The sequence below is a fragment of the Siphateles boraxobius genome, unplaced genomic scaffold (genome assembly GCF_051911475.1).
Source record: "Siphateles boraxobius isolate OS27281-9 unplaced genomic scaffold, OSU_SipBor_1 22, whole genome shotgun sequence".
Taxonomy (NCBI): Eukaryota; Metazoa; Chordata; class Actinopteri; order Cypriniformes; family Leuciscidae; genus Siphateles; species Siphateles boraxobius.
The window spans coordinates 25,596,899-25,617,014 of record NW_027508833.1 but is presented as its reverse complement, the minus strand read 5'-3'; the positions used below and the strand labels follow the sequence as shown (position 1 = coordinate 25,617,014).

At 36.9% G+C, this 20,116-nt stretch overlaps 2 protein-coding genes across 5 annotated transcripts in view; one reads left to right on the top strand and one right to left on the bottom strand.

The window, feature by feature from the left end:
* LOC143746962 (solute carrier family 35 member D3) overlaps positions 1–4,263 on the bottom strand; it is a 347,105-nt gene extending 342,842 nt beyond the window's left edge. Inside the window, exon 1 of the mRNA XM_077239294.1 lies at positions 4,142–4,263. The gene's annotated coding sequence lies outside the window, so the exon portion shown is untranslated. The remainder of the gene's footprint in view (positions 1–4,141) is intronic.
* Positions 1–20,116, top strand: part of chrm3a (cholinergic receptor, muscarinic 3a) — a 177,272-nt gene that overhangs the window by 123,541 nt on the left and 33,615 nt on the right. The gene's annotated exons all lie outside the window — the stretch shown is intronic.

The window sequence follows — 20,116 nt, the reverse complement described above, 5'->3', positions numbered from 1 at the left end:
TTACTTTTTAGATACGCTGTTATTTAATTGTACTAATTATTATAGTATTACAAGAATTTCATATAATCGTTCTAACAAATTATACTATAGTCCTCCAAGGGATTTTTTTTGAGTAAAGACTGTGGATCTATAGTGATCGTTTCTGACTGTATGCCACCGTTACTTTTGTATTTTTAGAACAATTGTAGCCAAATATCTGTGGACAGAGCTATTAACGCACTACACAGTAGCCAAATCAAACACAGAACCATGTTTAGCATCCCTGTAGATAAACAAGCATGTAGATAAACAATACATAAAAGCTCTAATCAAAGAATAATTTACACTAATTCCAAGTTCGCTGTTGAGATTTAAAAAAAAAAGTCTGTAACGTTAGGTGTTTGTCGGATAACGTTAAGTATGAATGAGCATTTAACAAACCAGCAGAGCCAAACAGCGTTGTCATTTGTTTACTTCCTTGCTACAAGGTACAATTAACAATACGAAATATTACAGGAAAACACATCGACGAAAAATAAATCATACTTACAGGTTGTGGTCCGTAAACAACAGCTTCTGTTCTTAAAGTTGGAACTGCTCCATCTTTCAGGACAAGCCGTTGTGCGAATCCTGCAATGAACCCGCCAAGATTGTGGAAGCTTTCCTCCGTAAAATATGCAGCACGGAGAGCGAGATTTGGGTAATAATAATTAAGAGGGACTGAGTTAAAAATACATTTTAACCATAGATCCCCAAACTCTAGGTCCCTAGGAAGGCTGAATAAAGTGGACCTGCAATCCAGATGAAAATAACAGCGTTTCGACGGCATAGCGGCAACAACAGCCTACTAACGTTATACCACAACAACTCCTCTCCAAAGCAAAATAAAATGGCCTCGCCCCTTTATTTAGTATTCTCGGAGGAGGGGTTTAGGGGTTAGTGATGTCAGCAACCCTGGAGAAATGTCGTGTAGTCCCTACCGGCCGTTTGCTGTAGTCCTTAGAAATTGATTTCTTTAAAAGCAAATATCTCCGTTTGCTTTGAACTTTGAGCGTTGTAACTTTGCAGATGTTGTTTATGCTCAAACAGCAACATTACACACTAGCTAAAGTTAGAAAAGTGAAATCGTGTTTTACCACCCCTTTAAGCTATTAATCTCAAGTCTATGAGCCATTTCTATGACCCCACTGTTTAGCTCAGGCTCATATTAATGAAACAGATGCTCACGTCTAAACCGTGGCTCTTGATATTAATGGATCACCCATCATGATGTATGGTAGTAGTATGTGCCTGCCTGACTGAAGTAGATGTGTGTTTGCTTGGGTCCCAGTGTCATTTTTACTGATGGCTTGTGAGCGTTTCATCTCTGGCACCCTACTAGACGGCATATGAAACAGAGCATATTGTGCAGCACTCTGAGAGCGGAGAGAAACATCTCCAACGGAGCCGAAGATTGTGTCCCTGAAAACCGTACTATGTCCAATGTGGTGTAGAATGTGTTGACTGGAGGCCTAAAAGGATTCCAGATATACTTTAATCTTGCTTTCACTAAAGTCTTTAAAGGCTTTAGACATACATTTCAAGTTGTTTGCTAGTGCTGTTATAAAAAAAAAAAACAAGAACAATATCTGAAATCCTCTGAACTCTGAGGGGGTAGTCTTATCATGACATAGTTTATACAGTGTGTCTGTGTGTATATATATATATATATATATATATATATATATATATATATATATATATATATATATATCATATGAAGATTTAGGGTTGGTAGGATTTTTAAATAAATGTTTTACAAGAGATATCTTGTATGCTCAACAAGACTTCACTTACTTGATCAATAATACAGTACACAGTATTTTTTTTTTTTAATTATTTATTCCTGTAATGGCAAAGCTGAATTTTCAGCATCATTACTCCAGTCTTCAGTGTCACATGATCCTTCAGAAATAATTTGAATATGCTGATTTGTTAAGATTATTATTATCATTGTCGAAAACGGTTGTCCTGCTTAATATTTCAGTGGAAACTGTTAAATTTTTAGGATTGTCTGATGAGAAGAACATTTAAATATATATATATATATATATATATATATATATATATATATATATATATATATATACATATATATATATATATATATATATATATATATATATATATCATTTTTTTTGTTTGTTTTTTTTTTGTTTTTTTTTAAATGTAAAAGTCTTTACTTTCACTTTTGAACAATTTAGGGCCAGATTTACTAACAGCTTGCACCAGCGCAAACCCTCTTTTGGCATTAAAAAACTACTGTCAGGATTTACTGAAGACTAGATTAAATAATAAATCCCTTTCAGACGCAGAATTTATGGGAGGAGAGTCTTTAAACAAATCATGCAAGGTGATTTACCAATGTTTGCGCCATTATTTACCACCCCAAAAAAAGCATGTCTCAAACCAGATGCTAATTGGTAGATTGTATTGATCATTATGGAATTGATAAGGCTGCGTCTGTGTTCATTAAATTGCATGTTGTCAGAACTTTCCACTCGCATCAGCACTTTTTTTTGGAATTGTTCTCTCACGCTAATTTGCCCTGTTTAGTAAATCTTGCCCTTAATGTATCCTTGCTGAATAAAAGTTTTGGTTTTTTTAAAGAAAAGAAAAAAACATGTTTTGTGAAAAGTTGTTTTTCTGTGGCAACCACACATATTTTATAAATATGAATAAAGTTGAAAACATTAATACATATTTTATAATTTATAAATATTAATGTTTATAAATATTAACAAAGTTGAAGATTTGAGTCATGGTTTGAAGCATCACAGGACAGTGCTTTATCTTTTTGACTGTTCGTGACTTTTGCACTGTTTTGAGGGACAGCTAGCATTAGCATTTTTCGCTGCGCTCACAGGCGCCTCCTAATCATAATTCTGTGATTGTCTCAATGTTAATTTGACTCATTACTTGACACAACTGTCTCACTTCCATTAGGCACTCTAGGCTTCTGCCAGCATGTCATAGTGTCTGTCATTAGATTTCAATGGTGTCTGCTTAGTCAATCAATCTTGTTCATCAGTAGCCCTTCTTCACTGTAGGTGGATGAGTAGAGGTCAGAGGCTGGTGTTGTGTCAAATATAATTTCATTAGAAATATTTGCATATTTATTATTTTGGGTCAGTGTCCAATAGAAATATGGGAATGAGATGTGGACATTCCTGTCGGCTGCTGAGCTGCTAAAAAGCACAGCTTGTAGTTAAAAATTGTCACACTTTAGGGTCCAATTCTTACTATTAACTAACAATTAACTGTTTATTAGTACCTTTAAAGGTACTAATAAACAACCAATATCCTAGTAATACACACGCTATTAAAGGACAAGTTCGGTATTTTACACTTAAAGCCCTGTTTTAAGATAGTTTCTGATCAAATAGAACGGTAAAGATTGAAATTTGGACAAATGCTGCCGTCCCGAGAATTTTCGGTTTCTGTGTTAGCACCCCCCCGCCCCCACCTCCACAATTGTTTCATAGGGGCACTGGAACAATATCATTCATAAAACACATTAAACTTTAGTTTACAAAAACGTGAAACTCACCGAGTGATCTGGGGTGTTCACTGATATGGTCACACAAAAATCGCTGCAAAAGATGCTTAAGTTCGACTTGAAGCGGTGCTGCACATACCGATCTATGTATGACATCAAAGTACCACAAGAGAAATTCAAAGGAATACCGAGCCGTCTGCCCTCTAATTGCTCTTGCGGTACTTTGATGTCATAAATCGACCAGTCTGCGCAGTGCCGCTTCGAGTCGAACACACCTTTTATGATGGGGTCATTGACTACGTTTATATGCAGCTAATATTTGTGTTATGGTCGGGTTAAGGTCACTATTCGGGTTTCTGAAACATTAGGAATAACCCGTTTACATGCGTGAGCAGAGAGAGTTACTCCTTTATACATGGAATTGCAATATCCCGATGTAAACGGCGACGCACGGTTAGCGTCTGGACGTACGGTTAGCGTCTGGACGTACGGACAACCTTAAGACGCAATATGCGTCATTTCCGATTCTTCTTCCTGTATCCAAAGACAACAACAACAGCAGCAGCACGTGGATAATGAATAGTTCGAGGCAGATAGCGATCACGCTTTCGTGCTGGTACTGACCTCGCTCCAAAAGTATGCTGTGCTGCGTCTCGCCATGTTTACTTCCGGTATACTGCACGCGGGTTTTTGTATGCGCCGAGAAGTTCCTCTACTCAAAAGACCAAGATTCCTTGCGAATAGAACATGCGCAAAACACATATCATTATGGGGATATGCCGATACGCGTTTACATGACCAACAATTCAGATTAGAAAAGGGGTACCCCAGGTATCATATCCCGGTTTTTAAAATCCGGGATATGAGCATATTCGAGTTTTTGCCGGTGTTTAAATGGCCGTGCGTGACCGGGTTATTGCTAATATCCCGGTTTTGAACGGGTTATTGGCTGCATGTAAACGTAGTCAGTGAATCATACATTCAAACCATTTAAAAAAAAAAAGCAAATTTATATATTTTTTTAAATATACTGCAGTAATTCTGAATCATGGGAGAACCGTGATCTCTGTTTATTTTATTTTTTTAAACATGTTCAGAATTGTGCAGCTCTACTTTGAAGAAGAGAAGGCACTTAGTACTATACACTGACAATGGCCAGTTTGATGCTTTCTTATGTCAGTGTTATACATACCCTAATGAGTACTTAACAAAAGTAATGTACTATTTCTTTCTCCTGAATCTGTTGAACAAGAAACAGATCTTTTAGAAGTGTGTGTTCACCTTCAATAAGTCCTGTTGGCTCTGAATATTGTCAATGTTTAATAAAAGGATTTGGAAGGATAAAACCTCATATTTCTGTTATTTATATGCTTCATTCACCGTATAATAAGGAAATCCTTTGAAGGAATGTGTCTGAGGAGGAACGGTTCCATACAGTTTTTGAAGACCGCAGCATATTTTTCTCTTTTTCTCTCTCTCTGTAGCGCACACTTGCTCGCTCTCTTTGTCCTGACAGGAACCAACTGATTTGGATTCTTGTTAATGAACAGTGATGGAAAGAAAAGACAGCGTGAAAGTGGAATCAGGCACTTCATAAAGTTAGGTTTAATGGAAACGCAGTGTTTTACTAATTGCAAAAGGAAATTGATGCAGAAGATGTGTAATGTACATTTGGGTTAAGGTTTCCTATTTGATTTTGTGTAGGGAATTCAGGGTGAATCACAATGAACTGTCAACATATTTCAGACCATCGTGAAGCTTTTGCCTTGTGTTTTTTCGATTCATTTGAGAGTGTGGGCCTAGAGAGAGTAAAAAGAAAGAAAATCAGAATGCATTTAAATTAAAACACTACCGTTTAAAAATTTGGGATGAGTACGATTTTTATTTATTTTTATATATACATATAACTTTCAGGCCTCACACAGCAACACTGCCTCAACCATTCACTGCCCTGTCATAATGAACATCTTAAACAACCCTGAGGTGTCTTGAGTAATTGCTTGACACATGATGATCTGTAAGGGTAATATCAAACACAGCATCTATGTCACATCCAGATGGTCTTCTCGTAGCACCTACCATAAACACCATCCCTCCCTTCACAGTCAGCCGATATTTCTGCAATGATTAATGATTACTGCCCTGCAGGAACAAGCTATCATCTGAAGAAAATGGATGGACTGGTTGTTAAAGAATATGAAAATACATTAAAATATGCATTAGCACACTGTTAGACAAAGACTTCGCCTGCAGCCACAAGCTGTGTAAAAATGTGTGTTTTTGCTCCATGTAGTGACAAAGTTTAATATACTTGTGGAGTTATTTTTGGAGCTCGACAGGTCGTGGTGCCTATCAATTGTGGTTGTATGGAAAAGATCTATGCTGAGCAAATAATGACATAATTTTCATTTTTGATCGTACTTTTCCTTTAATTGCAGAATTTGAGATGCATTATATTAGGAAATATCGAATTGAATGTGGGCTCATTACCTTTCTATTCTCTTTAACCTCTGATTTAAAATTACATTTCATTGAGTTAAGAACGTTTTGGACTTTGAAGAGTTTTCCATGAAGGTACAAGGTCCTTGGCTCCCCCGCTGGGCCTGCTGTCTTCACATTCTCCATTCCTAAAATCCTCATTAAAACGTTTATACATGACTGCACACATCTCACCACCTATGCATTTCAAATAAAGATCAATCGATTGGAAGAACCACATGAAGCTTTTTATAGTTTTAAACATTAATTTATGATTGGGTTATACTGTATTTCTATGCATATGCCATTTCATTTTTATAATATATATATATATTACTGTTCTAAGGTCTGGGGTAGATTTTATGAATAAAGTAAAAATATATATTTTATAAAATTTTATATTTAAAATTGCTATATATTTTGTAGTCTATAATGCTCACCGAAGCTCAAAAATACAACAAAACAGTTTGTGTTTTATAATGTTTAAATATGTAAGGATTAATTGACAACAGGCCATTTAATTATTTGGAAAATAATTTTTCATTAATTCAATTATTCCGGTTATACTACGGTTACCACACCTCAAAACATTGTTCAGATGATATATTTCAAGATATTTGTCAGGTTTTTGTCCTTAAATATCTCTTGTGTTTAGGACTAATTTCTTATGCATCTAATCCCTTCAGCTACTGATAGCAGACCAATACAGTTATTAATGCAGTTATTAGAGAGAGAGTGTGTATTATCCGAAACTGTGTGTCTCTTAACAGTGTTCGACAGTAGTAGACAGACTCTACTAATAGCAAAACTGTAAGATTATCTGCTCCAAGAACAGCGTGGTTATTACCTTGCTTTTGAAAAATTAATGTAGTTTGAGTTTAAGTTGTTAAACTATTTTACTGATAAAGTCGTCAGAGCAGCGATGACAGCACGTTTCTGTGCGAGTGTGTGTTTCCGTACTGCATGTGTGTACGTTTTGAGAGAAAGCGGGAGAAAAAGAGTATGCGCTTTCATAACATGTAATACTTAATAAATGGTCATTTTTGTGGGAAAAAACATGGAAATAATTTGTCGCTTTTATCCTATTGTTTACTATGTTTATTTTCTGGGTCAGTGTTGTGCTTTTATTTAAATGTTTTAATTTTTTTGCTGTTGTAGTTTGTAAGGACCTTTTGAGTTAACTGAAATCATTTGGTGGAGTGATATGGAACTGTAATGCGGTCAAGGCCTGCCTGGAACTACTTTAGCTGTGCGTTTCTCTGAAAATAATTGCACACCTTAGAACGTTTGTCAACCAATTAGATTAAAACATTCAACAGCCCCACAGTATAATATTCATTTACATTTTGTAGTGGTAGCATGCAGTTACTACTTTAGTCTATAGTAAATGTATACCATGGTAAACAAAGTGACGTAAAGCGCATGGTCGGGTCAGTGTGTCTTAAGAGGTTATAGAGGTCATGCATTGTGTTGTCAAAAGCAAATAGAACCCATTATAATTAATGACGCAGTCTACACTGGATTCAGTATACAGATCTGTCGACAGCACAAATGAAAGAGTGAAAGAACATTTGCTTTGATGCATCCAGTGTAAATAGCTTGTTTGTGTCTCTGTACAAACTTCAGAAGGATCTCAGCGTCAAAAACAAGTGTATGGTTTATTTTAATGACGTCAAGGATCACGTAGGAGAATTATATGTTTATTAGGAACATTTTGTTTTGTAAATGAGGCACAATGTAATGGAGAGTTTGCAAAGAAGCTTTTGTTGAAAGATGAAGCAGCCAATTGTATTGTATTGGAAACAGCTGCTGCAAGTCTGTAAGTAAAGTATTTCATAATGCATTGTCTTTAAATGAGCTTTATATGAATAATGTTTTAAAACACTTACTCGCATGCAATGGCGAGTGAGCATTGAAACGGTTTCCTATGTAATGGCGTTAGCCAATCATAACAGTGGCCGTTTACTGACAAGCCTTAAAGACGCCCCTCAAAACGGGTCATTTTAGACAGAGGGTTAAGGTTAGAAATAATTGTTACTGGTAAAGGAGAAAGTCTAAGAACTTATACATGGCCCTGTCACTAATGAACACTGAAAGGTCACATTTGCTCATTCGTCAATATGTTACCAGTCGGAAGGAGATTAACATATAAGCAGATGTTGTTTATCAATCCCTAAGGAGAATGTCAGGAATGTTGCATAGGTTAATGTGTAATGAAGAGACTTCATTACTGTTTCCTCAGAGAAAAGCTCTCATGAAGATTTATTCGGACAGGTTCTGACTTCATCTCACATTTACTATAATAAAGAACAGCATTTTCTTAAAGGGGGGGTGAAATGCTGTTTCATGCTTAGTGAGTTTTTCACACTGTTAAAGAGTTGGATTCCCATGTTAAACATGGACAAAGTTTCAAAAATGAAGTTGTAAGTTTGATGGAGTAATTCTGTTCCAAAAATACTCCTTCCGGTTTGTCACAAGTTTCGGAAAGTTTTTTTCGAATACGGGCCTGTGTGACGTCAGAGTCGCCGGAATTTCCTTATACAGGTCTTAAGGGCACTTCTCCCGGAAGGGCGCGCGCGCATCTGTAGCCTAGTGCGTGCGAGAGTACGCCTATGCCCATCAGAGCGCTGGGCTCGTCTGCGCTGCAATTAAAAAAATGGCACCAAAAAAGTGTGTTTTTGGTTGCCAGGGCAAGACAACATTGCACAAATTTCCAAAGAACCCAGCGTTAAGGGACCTGTGGATGGATTTTGTTTTTCCAGAGCAGCAACGGAGTTGTGCAAGTGTTTTTGTTTGTTCCCTTCATTTCGACAGTAATAGTTTTATAAACAAGGCCCAGTTCAACGGCGGATTTGCAGATCGCCTAATACTCAAAGATGGAGCAGTCCCAACGATAAAGGTTCACGGTCGTGCGTTGGAACCGCAGGCGGTGAGTAAAACTGCTTCAAATGTCTGTGAGTTGTTAACTATCGGCGTGTAAGCACAGAAAGTAAACAACATGATCACATACAGTTAATGTATCTATGGAGCATGCGATGTATGGTGTGTGTTTAAATACATTTGTATAGCTGGCCACTGTAAGTGTCAGTTTGTTTATTGTAAAAATAAAGCATGTCCTCATAAACCAGTCTGTCTGTTTACAACACACAAATGTTGTAAAACTCGCTCATGACATGGTGTTCTAAAAACACTGCGCTCAAGTTCAAATCATTTCTATTTTTAAAAAAACGCTCGAGACCTTATGTTTTTCACCCATTTCACTGCCCATCTCACGTTTTTGTGAGCAAAAACGCGTTCTGTATGAACGAGCCCTTATATTGTTTAAGTTATAAGTTATACCGTTCCAGTAGGCCTACACACCACATAGAGACGTCCTGCTGTAGTCGTTGCTGCTGCTGCTGGTCGTCTTCAATCTCAGCCTCGGGATCTGATTCTGGATCAAAAATGTATGGCTGAATCTGATTGTTAGCCATGGTTTATTTTTGGATGTCACTCACAGCTTCCAGACGCTCTCAATGCAAAAGCTTCGCGCGCTCGTGTCGTGATTATTTAGCTCCGCCCACACGGTACGCCTCCACCCGCTCAGGTTTTTCCGGAAAGACTCGGTACAGCCTATCTTTCTTTTATAAATATAATAAAACTAAAGACTTTTTGGAGATATGAAGGATGCAATACTACTCTATAGGTACTCAAGATTAACATGAGATTGAGTGAAACTGAGCATTTCACCCCCCCTTTAAGTAATTTTTTAGGTATTCATTTTATAAGTAATAGGCATATATATTTAAAGATAAAAAATAAAAAACCTTTCAATTGATTTCTATTTTTTTCTTGTCCAAATCCATTAAAAATTTGACTCTTGCCAGATTCATATTTTCTTCAGCTTTTAACATGAAAAGCTATAACAATTTATGAATAAATATGGCAGGCATTTCTAATGTGTCCATATCGTTTTAATTCACTAGTTTCACTAACACTACACTTTAAAATATTCTGTCCTGTTAGATAACATGTGCAGAAATCTTTAACATCACATATAAAAAATTAAATAAATAAAGATTATAAAAAATAAAAAAACGATCCAAAATCGTCCTTAACGCTTAATCCCTCACTGAGAAATGACTAACTTCCATCCTGTTCATGATATTAGGCCTGATATAAACATTTTCTTGCCATTGTATAAATAATCAAGTTTAAATGAATAAAGTTTGTGTCTGAACCTGAAGACCTGTTATACCCTTTTATGGAAATACTTCCCTAAATTACAACACAAGCATATTCATTTTTTATAAGTCAAAGAGTTCACAAGTTACTGCCGAACAGGAATAGCCCAAGTACACTGTGTTACCTTCGCCACTCAAGTCTCCAATTTATTCAGTTCTTGTGGTTGTTCTCTTTCTTTCCTCCTATGAGCAGTTGGGACTTCACGGGTGCAGAAGTCCCATCCGACCGGAGAGCTCGTCCATCAAAAAGCCCTTGGAGTCTCCTTTTTACTGTAGGTTGCTGTGTAAGATATGCTGTTATCCAGTTAGCAGTTCCCTTGGCCACTGAGGTCATGTTTATTTCATATTCATAAGGATTGATGGCTGCAGTGTGCACTTAATTTCCCAAAAGCTCCGGTGCTGAAGAACTGTAATAATGTAGGTGCAAAGGCCAAGTATTCGAACCTCGTTCAAACTGACATTGTATATATGATTTAACCTCAACCCTGTCAACAGTATTACAGTTAGAAGGTTCATATTAGTAGTTCAACAGCACAAGATCAGTTAAATCTCTGTAATTTTCCATTATTACAATACGTACCTATGAGACCACCAACTGAATGAAAGACCTCTCTGGTGAGTCAATGTGACGTGAGTTTAAGAGGTAAAGAGGGGGGGCACTTTAGGGCTGGTATGGACGTGAGGTTTTAAATGGCACGGACACAGTTTTGACCCTTCTCGTCTGCTGTAGAATTTCGGTGCTCTTAGATGATCAGAGCCACTGAACTTAATTAGCTAATTGACCCTTCGCAGGGAGTTTGATTGACCGGCGATCTGACTAATCATAATCCGGCATTTGGAGAATCCGCCATTCGCAGAATCCGCCATTTTTGTCCGACAAAGCAGTCAGGACAGTTAGTAGATTAACGATGCAGGATTTGGACTTGAAAAACGGTGAGTACTGACGTCTTTCCGCGGTTAAAAGAACATTCCTTCTTATGTTCTTTCATATTTATCTGATGCTATAAATTAACTAGAAGGAAGAGATGATCGGTTCACGAGCAGCTTTAAGAGGCTCTACAGCGATCTGTCATCAAAGAGCCACAAAACAGTATTTATTGTTTAAATTTCTTTAAAAAATGACCAAATTTGAAAGGTAAGACTTTGTTTCATATCAAAAGTAACCTGGTCTGTCCTGTCTGGCGTTGTCAGTTTTCACTGCATGAGAACACGTGTGCCGTGTGAGCAGCGTGGCTTGTCGGACATAGCAACAGTAACTAAAGTAACTAAAGTAGACCAAAAGAATAAAAAAAACTAGAGGTGATGACTGCAGCATATGTATGCATAGGTGTCGAAAATAGACAATTTTGATATGTAAAAGTGTAAAGTTATGGACAGTTCTTAACTGTTTTGATAATTGTTTAATCATTCAATAAATTGTTACTGTTTTGTGACAGGCCTTATAGGAGCCACCCCTTAAAACCAGATCATTTCAGATGGTCAGAATATAAAATAAAATAAAGTGTGTGCACAAAACTTTATTAACATAATAAGTAAACCTCAAGGAACATCTTAAAATAATTGTATATTTAAATATACTCATACTCAACAAGGCTGCATAATTATATAGCTCCTCACACATTTCTTTGACTTTGTATCAAACATCTGGAAAGCTAATCAGAATTTTACAAAGTAGCATGAGACATTATAATTTGAAATATTTTAAGGTCAATATATATAGGAGAAAATAATGATAGTCAGATTACACAAAGAAAAAATAGCCAATTTCCACGAAGGATCTGTGTGCTTGATTAAAATAGAAAATTTGCAGTCCTTCTATTTTCTTGTAATAATTTGTTGCGCATATAGATGAAACCATTATGTTTTAGCTCACGCTTTAAAGCACTCAAACTAAAAATCTTTTACGATGCATATGTGGTTTCAGCTCTTCCACAATGGTGTAATTGATGCTCTTAAATTGCTAAGCATCAGCCTTAAATCCTTCTCTTTTACACTATGCTGCTCTATTATTCATTGCCCAACCTGATGACAGGGTGTCACACTAAACCTGACACACCTCATGTTACATTTGCATTGAGCCAAACTCATTAGATACTACCTTTTAGACCCGTTAAAGGTCAGGCGAGCAGAAATAAGCATGCGGACCAAACAGAGCATGTTTTAGAAACACTTATAAAAGGAATGTGACATTTCATATTGTGATTGGGGTTTTAGTGTCTTTTCGGACTGGTTAGCATTTAAAGCGATGGAAAAAAAAAATATGGCTGTGTTTTAAAGGGGGAAAATATTATGGCAAACTGACCTTGTTTTTTTCTGCTTTTTTTATAAGGTCATGTAAAACAAACCACTCTTATGCACGCTGTAAGCATGCACTGTTTTGAAATGTCATGTTCTTTTACTTACACATGAACTGTTGCCTAATGAGATTTTAATACTTGATGGCTGAACAATGCAAGGTGCTAATTGCGAGAAGAAACTTAATGCTCTCTGTCAAATTTTATGGATGATTGCATTGGCAACAGCCAATCAATTTACTCTACATCTTTTTTTCAGACACTGTCGCAAGTCTTATTTATAGGGATTGACGCTTCCTGTTTGTTTGACAGCTGAAGGACACGGATGTCAACGCGACGCTAAAGACAGATCGTGATTGAGACATTTTAAGACCTTATTGTGGGAACAAATTACATTAGCATGTTTTATTCAGAGCTTTCGCTTGTGCTGTCAGAGGGCGCACGGGTTACATTGATGGAGGGGGGGGAAGTCAAATAGTGAATTATTAATTTGGTCCTAATAATAGAAGCATGGCTGTTCTGGAGAATTAAGCCAATTTGCAAGTCGAATCATGCCTCCTTTCTGTTTCGAGTGACATCTGTGAATGTATTGTTCTTTAACTGTGTTTCGTCTTCATATCTGTCTGTCTCAGCTTTTGATATTACATTGATCTGTGCATTTTGCTGTCGGACGGTCATGTGCCGTTACACAGAATCATTGATATGAGGTGACTGGCCTGAGATGGCTTTGATCATTGCTGTAATCAGCTAGGCTTTTCTCCGTCCAAATGGTTTTTAACAAATCCATCTCAACTCCCACTCCACTTACTTGTTATACAGATTTCCCCCTCTGGTTTTATCTCATCTTCTTCTTTTACCTCTCTGGGTGGGAACCAAAGATGATCAATAGATGCTGTGCTTGGAAGAACTCTTCCACATGATTGGTGGAATGAGAACTCATACATCTTGCTTGCTTGTAGCTACAAGTAGCTCGCATCACGCTGTCATTCTTCTGGTTCAGTTTGGAAATGACTAATATCACCTTCCTCCTTCACATCTAAAGGTAGAATTGACAGACCGGGGAGTCATGTGCATGATGTACGCAGAGAGAGGAAATTGTCACTCACCTGGTGTAAAGGCCGGACTTCATCCTGTAAGATTTCCACCCTCTGTTTCCCCTTTCTATGTCTACAATTTGTATTATCAGAGGATGTGTATATGGCACCAAAATGTGAAATCTGTATGGCCAGATGTTGTTTTGATCTTTATGTGAATTGTGAAACAATAAAGCCATTTTTCTTTTTCATTCTTCATTCATCTCAGTTGCAAAAACTTTTTCTTTAATTTAAAACTTTGGCGGACGTGAAAACTGTTAATTATTTTCATGTTATAGCCGATATTACAATTCTATACTGTTTTGCCCTAATAAATAAAAAAATAAACATACTAACAACTAAAAACTTTTAGAAAGATATTTGTCATTAACAGATCTATAGATCAGATCTATGCTCTAAAAAGCATACAACTCTAGATGATGCTGTGAGGTTATTTTCATTGTGAAACAGCCTACGCAATAACACAAGATAGTTTGATTTCAAAAGCGTATAACTGGTATGTTACAATTATGTAACAGGTGAGATACTAGGGCTGTTACGATTCCTCGATTAAAGTCGAATACTCGATTTTAAAAAATCCTCGATTGCAATTTACCCGTGTCGAGTAACCGGCATAATACCGGAAGTGGCACATTCCAATCATAATAAAGCATAGTGCTATCATGAAATCACAAAGGCTGCGAATCAGTTAAAAAAATATATGCACTGTTTTTTCCCCCACAGAGAAGCACGAACCTTTAATTATTTACATGCGTGCAGATTGTGTTAAAAGTACCTCAGCTTCATTCACAGTAAACGCTGCTCCATACATAGGCCTACTCAGTCTCAGCATTTGCTGGAAAGCAAAACCTCTGACGCGTGTTTCATAGTTGCACTGTCATCATTTATATGCGTGCCAGCGTCTCAGGTTTCTCAAACTCCATCTCTGCGTGCTGTGAGTTTGTCTGCTTATAACGTTCACCTGCACGCAGTGTGCGCCGATTCACAAGATTCGTAGCGCAACTCATTTGTAAATCTACGCCAACACAGGAGAATATATAAATATCTTTCTGAAATATTATGAAACATATAAAATATGCTGTTGTTCATCGCAATTTCAAAATAAAATTTAACCTTTGCACTGAGTTTGTATGTTTTGACGTGCACATGTTCTTGTTCAAGAAATGACAGCAGCTGTTGCATTTCTGTCGTACAGAAGTGACCAAATATTAAAGATTAAGTTGACATTTGAATTAAATTTTGTTTGTCCAATACTAAACAAGGATTTGATCATGCCTTACTGTAACCAAGCCGTTGGCGCTCTCTCTGGTCATTTGTTTTTACGTCCAGAGATTAAGTTATGTTTATATTAGTTTATATCATTTATTTTACATGGTGTATTTTAACAGCGTCGTTCAATAAAACCCATATGATTACTTTGATACTTTATTTGGACAAATAATTATTGGTTGTTATTATTTAGGTAACACTTTACAATAAGGTTCATTGGTTAACATTAGCTAATGTATTAACCAACATGAACTAACAATGAACAATACATTTGTAACTGTATTTATTAATCTTTGTTAATGTTAGTTTCATTTTTTGTTCATGTTAGTTCACAGTAAATTAATGTTAACAAATACAACCTTTGATTTTAATAATGTAAATGTTGAAATTAATATTAACTAAGATTAATAAATGCTGTAGAAATATTGTTCATTCTTAGTATACTAAGGTAGTTAACTAATGAACCATATTGTAAAGTGTTGCCTATTTGTATTTTTAAGTAATTTTAAAGGTTTTTTAAAGATTACTCGATTAATCGATGGAATAATCAGTAGAATAGCCGATTACTAGAATAATCGATAGCTACAGCCCTATGAGATACTGTATCAGGTAATGATGATTTCAGGCTGTTTTAAGTATCTATATGAAGATTGATTGGCGTCTGTGTATCGATGCAGTATCCCCACAAAAAAATATTTTGATACTATGCTGTCATGATTTTTTTCCCCAAGATGTAAACTAAATGTAAAGATTGGATATATATACTGCCCTAAAAAGACTAAGTGCAGTAACTACGCAAACAAAGAAACGGAGAAAAAGGCCTTTAAAGTTTTTATACTAGCCAGTCAAACATGTTATGGGTAAATTAGTGGTAATGCATCTCCAAAACGGGACATAATTTAACCCAGATATTTTTTCACAAGACAGAAGACGTCATAAAGCCCATTAGAAGTCTTAACTCATTTTTGACCAAATGTGTAGTTACTGCGCTTTGCCTTTGTAGGGCAGTATATATATATATATATATATATATTAGGGCTGTCAGTTAAACGCGTTATTAACGGCGTTAACGCAAACCCATTTTAACGGCGTTAATTTTTTTATCGCGCGATTAACGGTCTTTTTGGCCTAGCAAACTTTGTAGTTTTTTTTCACATGCTTTTGCAATAGGACGCGGCATGGACGTTTTGAAAGCGCAAGCGGATCTAGCTAGACCGGAAAAAAAATAACAGGCACGCCGCACACACTTGTTTGGGCTTGCGAGCCGGATGCGCGAGCGCGAATCTCTCTGCTCGCGCGTGGAATATAATGTGCCGAGCACGAATCTCTCTGCTCGAGTCGCGCGCTCTCAGATACACACTGCTCTTGGTAGAATTTTCTCTGGGCTTGCTCAGACAATATGTGCCTGCACTTAAAACGTGTTCAGTGCAATCGCGAATCTCTCCTCTTCCCCAGCTAACAATTTTAGGTTATAAGAACGTTTTCATAACGTTCCCATTAAGTTATAAAAACGTTATTTCTGAATGTTATAGGAACGTTCAAAACGTCCAGTTTTGAGTGGATGACGAGCGCGAGACACCGAAATGGATGCCAATAAGATTCTGAATGGAACGTTTACTTTTAAAAAGTTGCCAAATGGTTCCATTGACGAGACCAAAGTGATCTGTGTGTTTTGTCGTTGTGAACTGAGCTATCATCATCGCAGCACGTCCAGTCTGAAATACCACTTGATGATGGCCAAACACACACACACACACACACACACACACACACAGCTGATGCGAATTCTCCGCCCCCTCGTCAATATCAGGACCTCGTCAGTATTTCTTTCACCCTTTTATTGATGGACAGTGTTACATTGTGTGAGAGATTATTTGCTCCAAGTAAGAATGTTTTAGTGTGAAATTGAACACAATATATGCCAATGTTGTTTTCAATAAAAAACATTTGCACAAAGCAAGCCGATCCACTTTTCCATGTTGATAAGAGCATTAAAATGAGAAAAAATAATGGGACAAAAAGAAATCAAGAGACATTTAGAATAGATAAAAATGTGCGATTAAATGCGATTAATCGCGAGTTAACTATGACATTAATGCGATTAATCGCGATTAAATATTTTAATCGTTTGACAGCACTAATATATATATATACTAGTGCTGTGCGTTAAACGCGTTATTAACGGCGTTAACGCAAACACATTTTAACGGCGTCAATTTTTTTATCGCGAGATTAACGCTCTTTTTGGCCTAGCCAACTTTGTATTTTTTTCAAATGTTGCTGCAACAACTAGTAACGTTGGAAAAACTACAACATCACACCGGATAGCTAGATCGGAAACAAAACAACAGGCACGCCGCACGTACTTTTTTGGGCTTGCGCGCCGGCCAAATAGTAGTAGGCTAACGTTACGTTTTGACTGGATGGCGCGAGCGCGAGACGCCGATTTAGAGTCGTGCACTCTCAACGCAATAGAGTGCGGCGCGGGACTAGATTTGATGGCCGAGTGCGAGGGCGGGCTCGAGCAGTAATGCACTCACTCTGTGTGCGGATACGGGAGAATAAAACGATTCGCGGGACTCCCGCAAACTAGAAATATCTATGAATAAAACATAAAAACTAATACATTTTTATTCATGTTGCAGAAAAGCAACAAGAACAACTAAAACAAAATAGAAACGATTTACAGGGCAGAGTTTCTTTTTATAACATGTTTGCAGCGTTGAGGGATGTAGCCAATCACAGACATATGTGTTGATTTCTTGAACGCAATGGCCAATCAGAAGCATTTAAAATAGACTCCCCTCACCGCTCAAAACAGACTTTTTGTTCAGTGCTGAATTCTGTATGCTGGCAAATCCTCAAATTATAACAAACAAAGTGTATATATTATGAAATATGCATTGTGCAGTCAGCTTCATTGATAATAACAGATGTGTGAGATTGCGATGAACTGATGTCAGCTTTTTAGGAATTATTAAGGGAGCGCACTTTGCGCGCATTCAGTCATGCCAAACCATGCACTCAGTAGCCTGCTTGCTTTTATGTTATAACAGTGGTTTGTGTGTTAATGCTTTAATAACAAATAATTTATCAGGAGCATTTATGCTTATGTGTATTGTGGCGACACGTAGGCGAAAGTATTTGGAGGTAGCCTACAAAAAAAAGAGTGTATTTGCGGGCGGGAGCGGGACAAAAATGTTGCGGGCGGGAGAAAGTAACATAGAAAGTAGTTGAGAACGTCAGTTAAAACGACCCACGTATTAAAAAAATGGACGGGTTTAAATCGGGCTCGGGCTCATAATTACAGTTTATGTGTCGGGCCGGGCCGGGCTCGGACACAATGCGCACGGGCTCGGGTCGGGCTTGATTTTTTGGGCCCAATCTAAGCTCTACAATGGATGACTTCAGACAGAAGCACATGGATACCACAGCTAAGAACAAACTTACTGCTGATCCACTTTTCCATGTTGATAAGAGCATTAAAATTAGAAAAAATAATGAGACAAATAGAAATCAAGGGACATTTAGAATAGATAAAAATGTGCGATTAATCGCGAGTTAACTATGGCATTAATGCGATTAATCGCGATTAAATATTTTAATCGTTTGACACCACTAATATATACATATATATATATATATGTATGTATATATATATATATATATATATATATATATATATATATATATATATATATATATATATATATATATATATATTGTGCATCCCTAACTTTAATGTGACGAAAACGTCCTGCTTCATATGTTGCCTGCAACAAATTCTGTAAAATAGCTTTTAATGGAGGAGGAGGCTTTTGTACCAGTAGGGGCTAACTGGGTCACGCAAACCAACCAAACCTTGCCATGAACAGGCCTTGTGATTGTGTTGTTTGGGTTATGGATCTGATGATGTGAAATTTAAGATGTCCTTAATTCTCTTGGTCCCTTTATGAGGAACAGTGGTAAATGAAACATTGCATGTCATCAGCATTGTGGAATGCTTTTGGATACCATGAAAACAGAAATCTGATTTCTGAAATAGAAATTTAATTGAGTGGTGATGGAGACTGATGCTTTTTTTGTCATGTTTTGTCGTTGCGGTTTTATATAAAGACCATTCTTAATGTTCCTTGTTTATTATTTTTCATTAACTTGAGGCATAAATTCCATCTTTGCATGATTGTGTATGTTTTAGGTGTCTAGATCCTTCCAAACCAAGAGTTGATTATGCCAAGTTCCTGTACAGTGCTTCCCTCCCTCTAACTTTTCTTCCAGAAGCATTAGCTGTTGATGTGTTGCATTCACACCACTACATTCGTTCCTTCCCAGGATGCCTGTTTTTGCAGCAGATCGTACAATGTCACACCTCATGTACAGCCTCATGCACACCCTCCAAACATGCCCGCACTGTCATGGCTTGGCAGATGAAGAAGACAGATAAATGTCGATTTCAAAATTATAATAATATTTAATAATCACAAGTAGATGAACAGAAAATAACAGAGTGTAACCATCAACATGTATACACAAACAATAACCGACGAGGGACTGAACTGAACAGGGAGAATATATACACAGAATATATACACGCCCAGAAATGAGGAAACAAACTACACACAGGTGGATGAAGGTTAACTAATTAGGGACTAACAAGAACAGGTGAAGACTAGACAGAACATAATCGTGACACGCACACAGTGACTCAGCTAATTCTAATGGAAAATGCCTTGATTTCTTAGCCACTTGGCATGTTACCGTTACTTAAATGGTTTTCTTTGAAATCATCTCTGTCACTTTTCAAAGTAGTAGTAGTAAAAGAAAAATGCTAAGGAGACAATTTAAGAGGAAAAGCTTTTTTAAGTGACATACCTGATGCTTCTGGGTTTTGTCTGCGCTATGTAGTATTTATAATGTGTCTCCGGCAATTACCTGTCTATGGATGCAGTTTTCCACAGGAAGCAACATTTAGATTAGCAATCGTTATACACACAGTTAAATGTGATTTGTTGTGAATGCACTGCTGCTTTGATCAGCCTGAATGGTTCACTGCTCTGTACTTTAGCTCCACAACTGAAACTGGAAAGAATCTCTCTGTGCTGAAAGTGCAACGCTTTAATAGAGGGATTCATTATTACGGCCTCATAATGAGATTCCTCAAATCTCATTATGAGGAATAATTCATCTTTATTTCAGGCAAAAAAAAAAAAAAGGAAGAAATAGTTACATAAGAAACTTTTT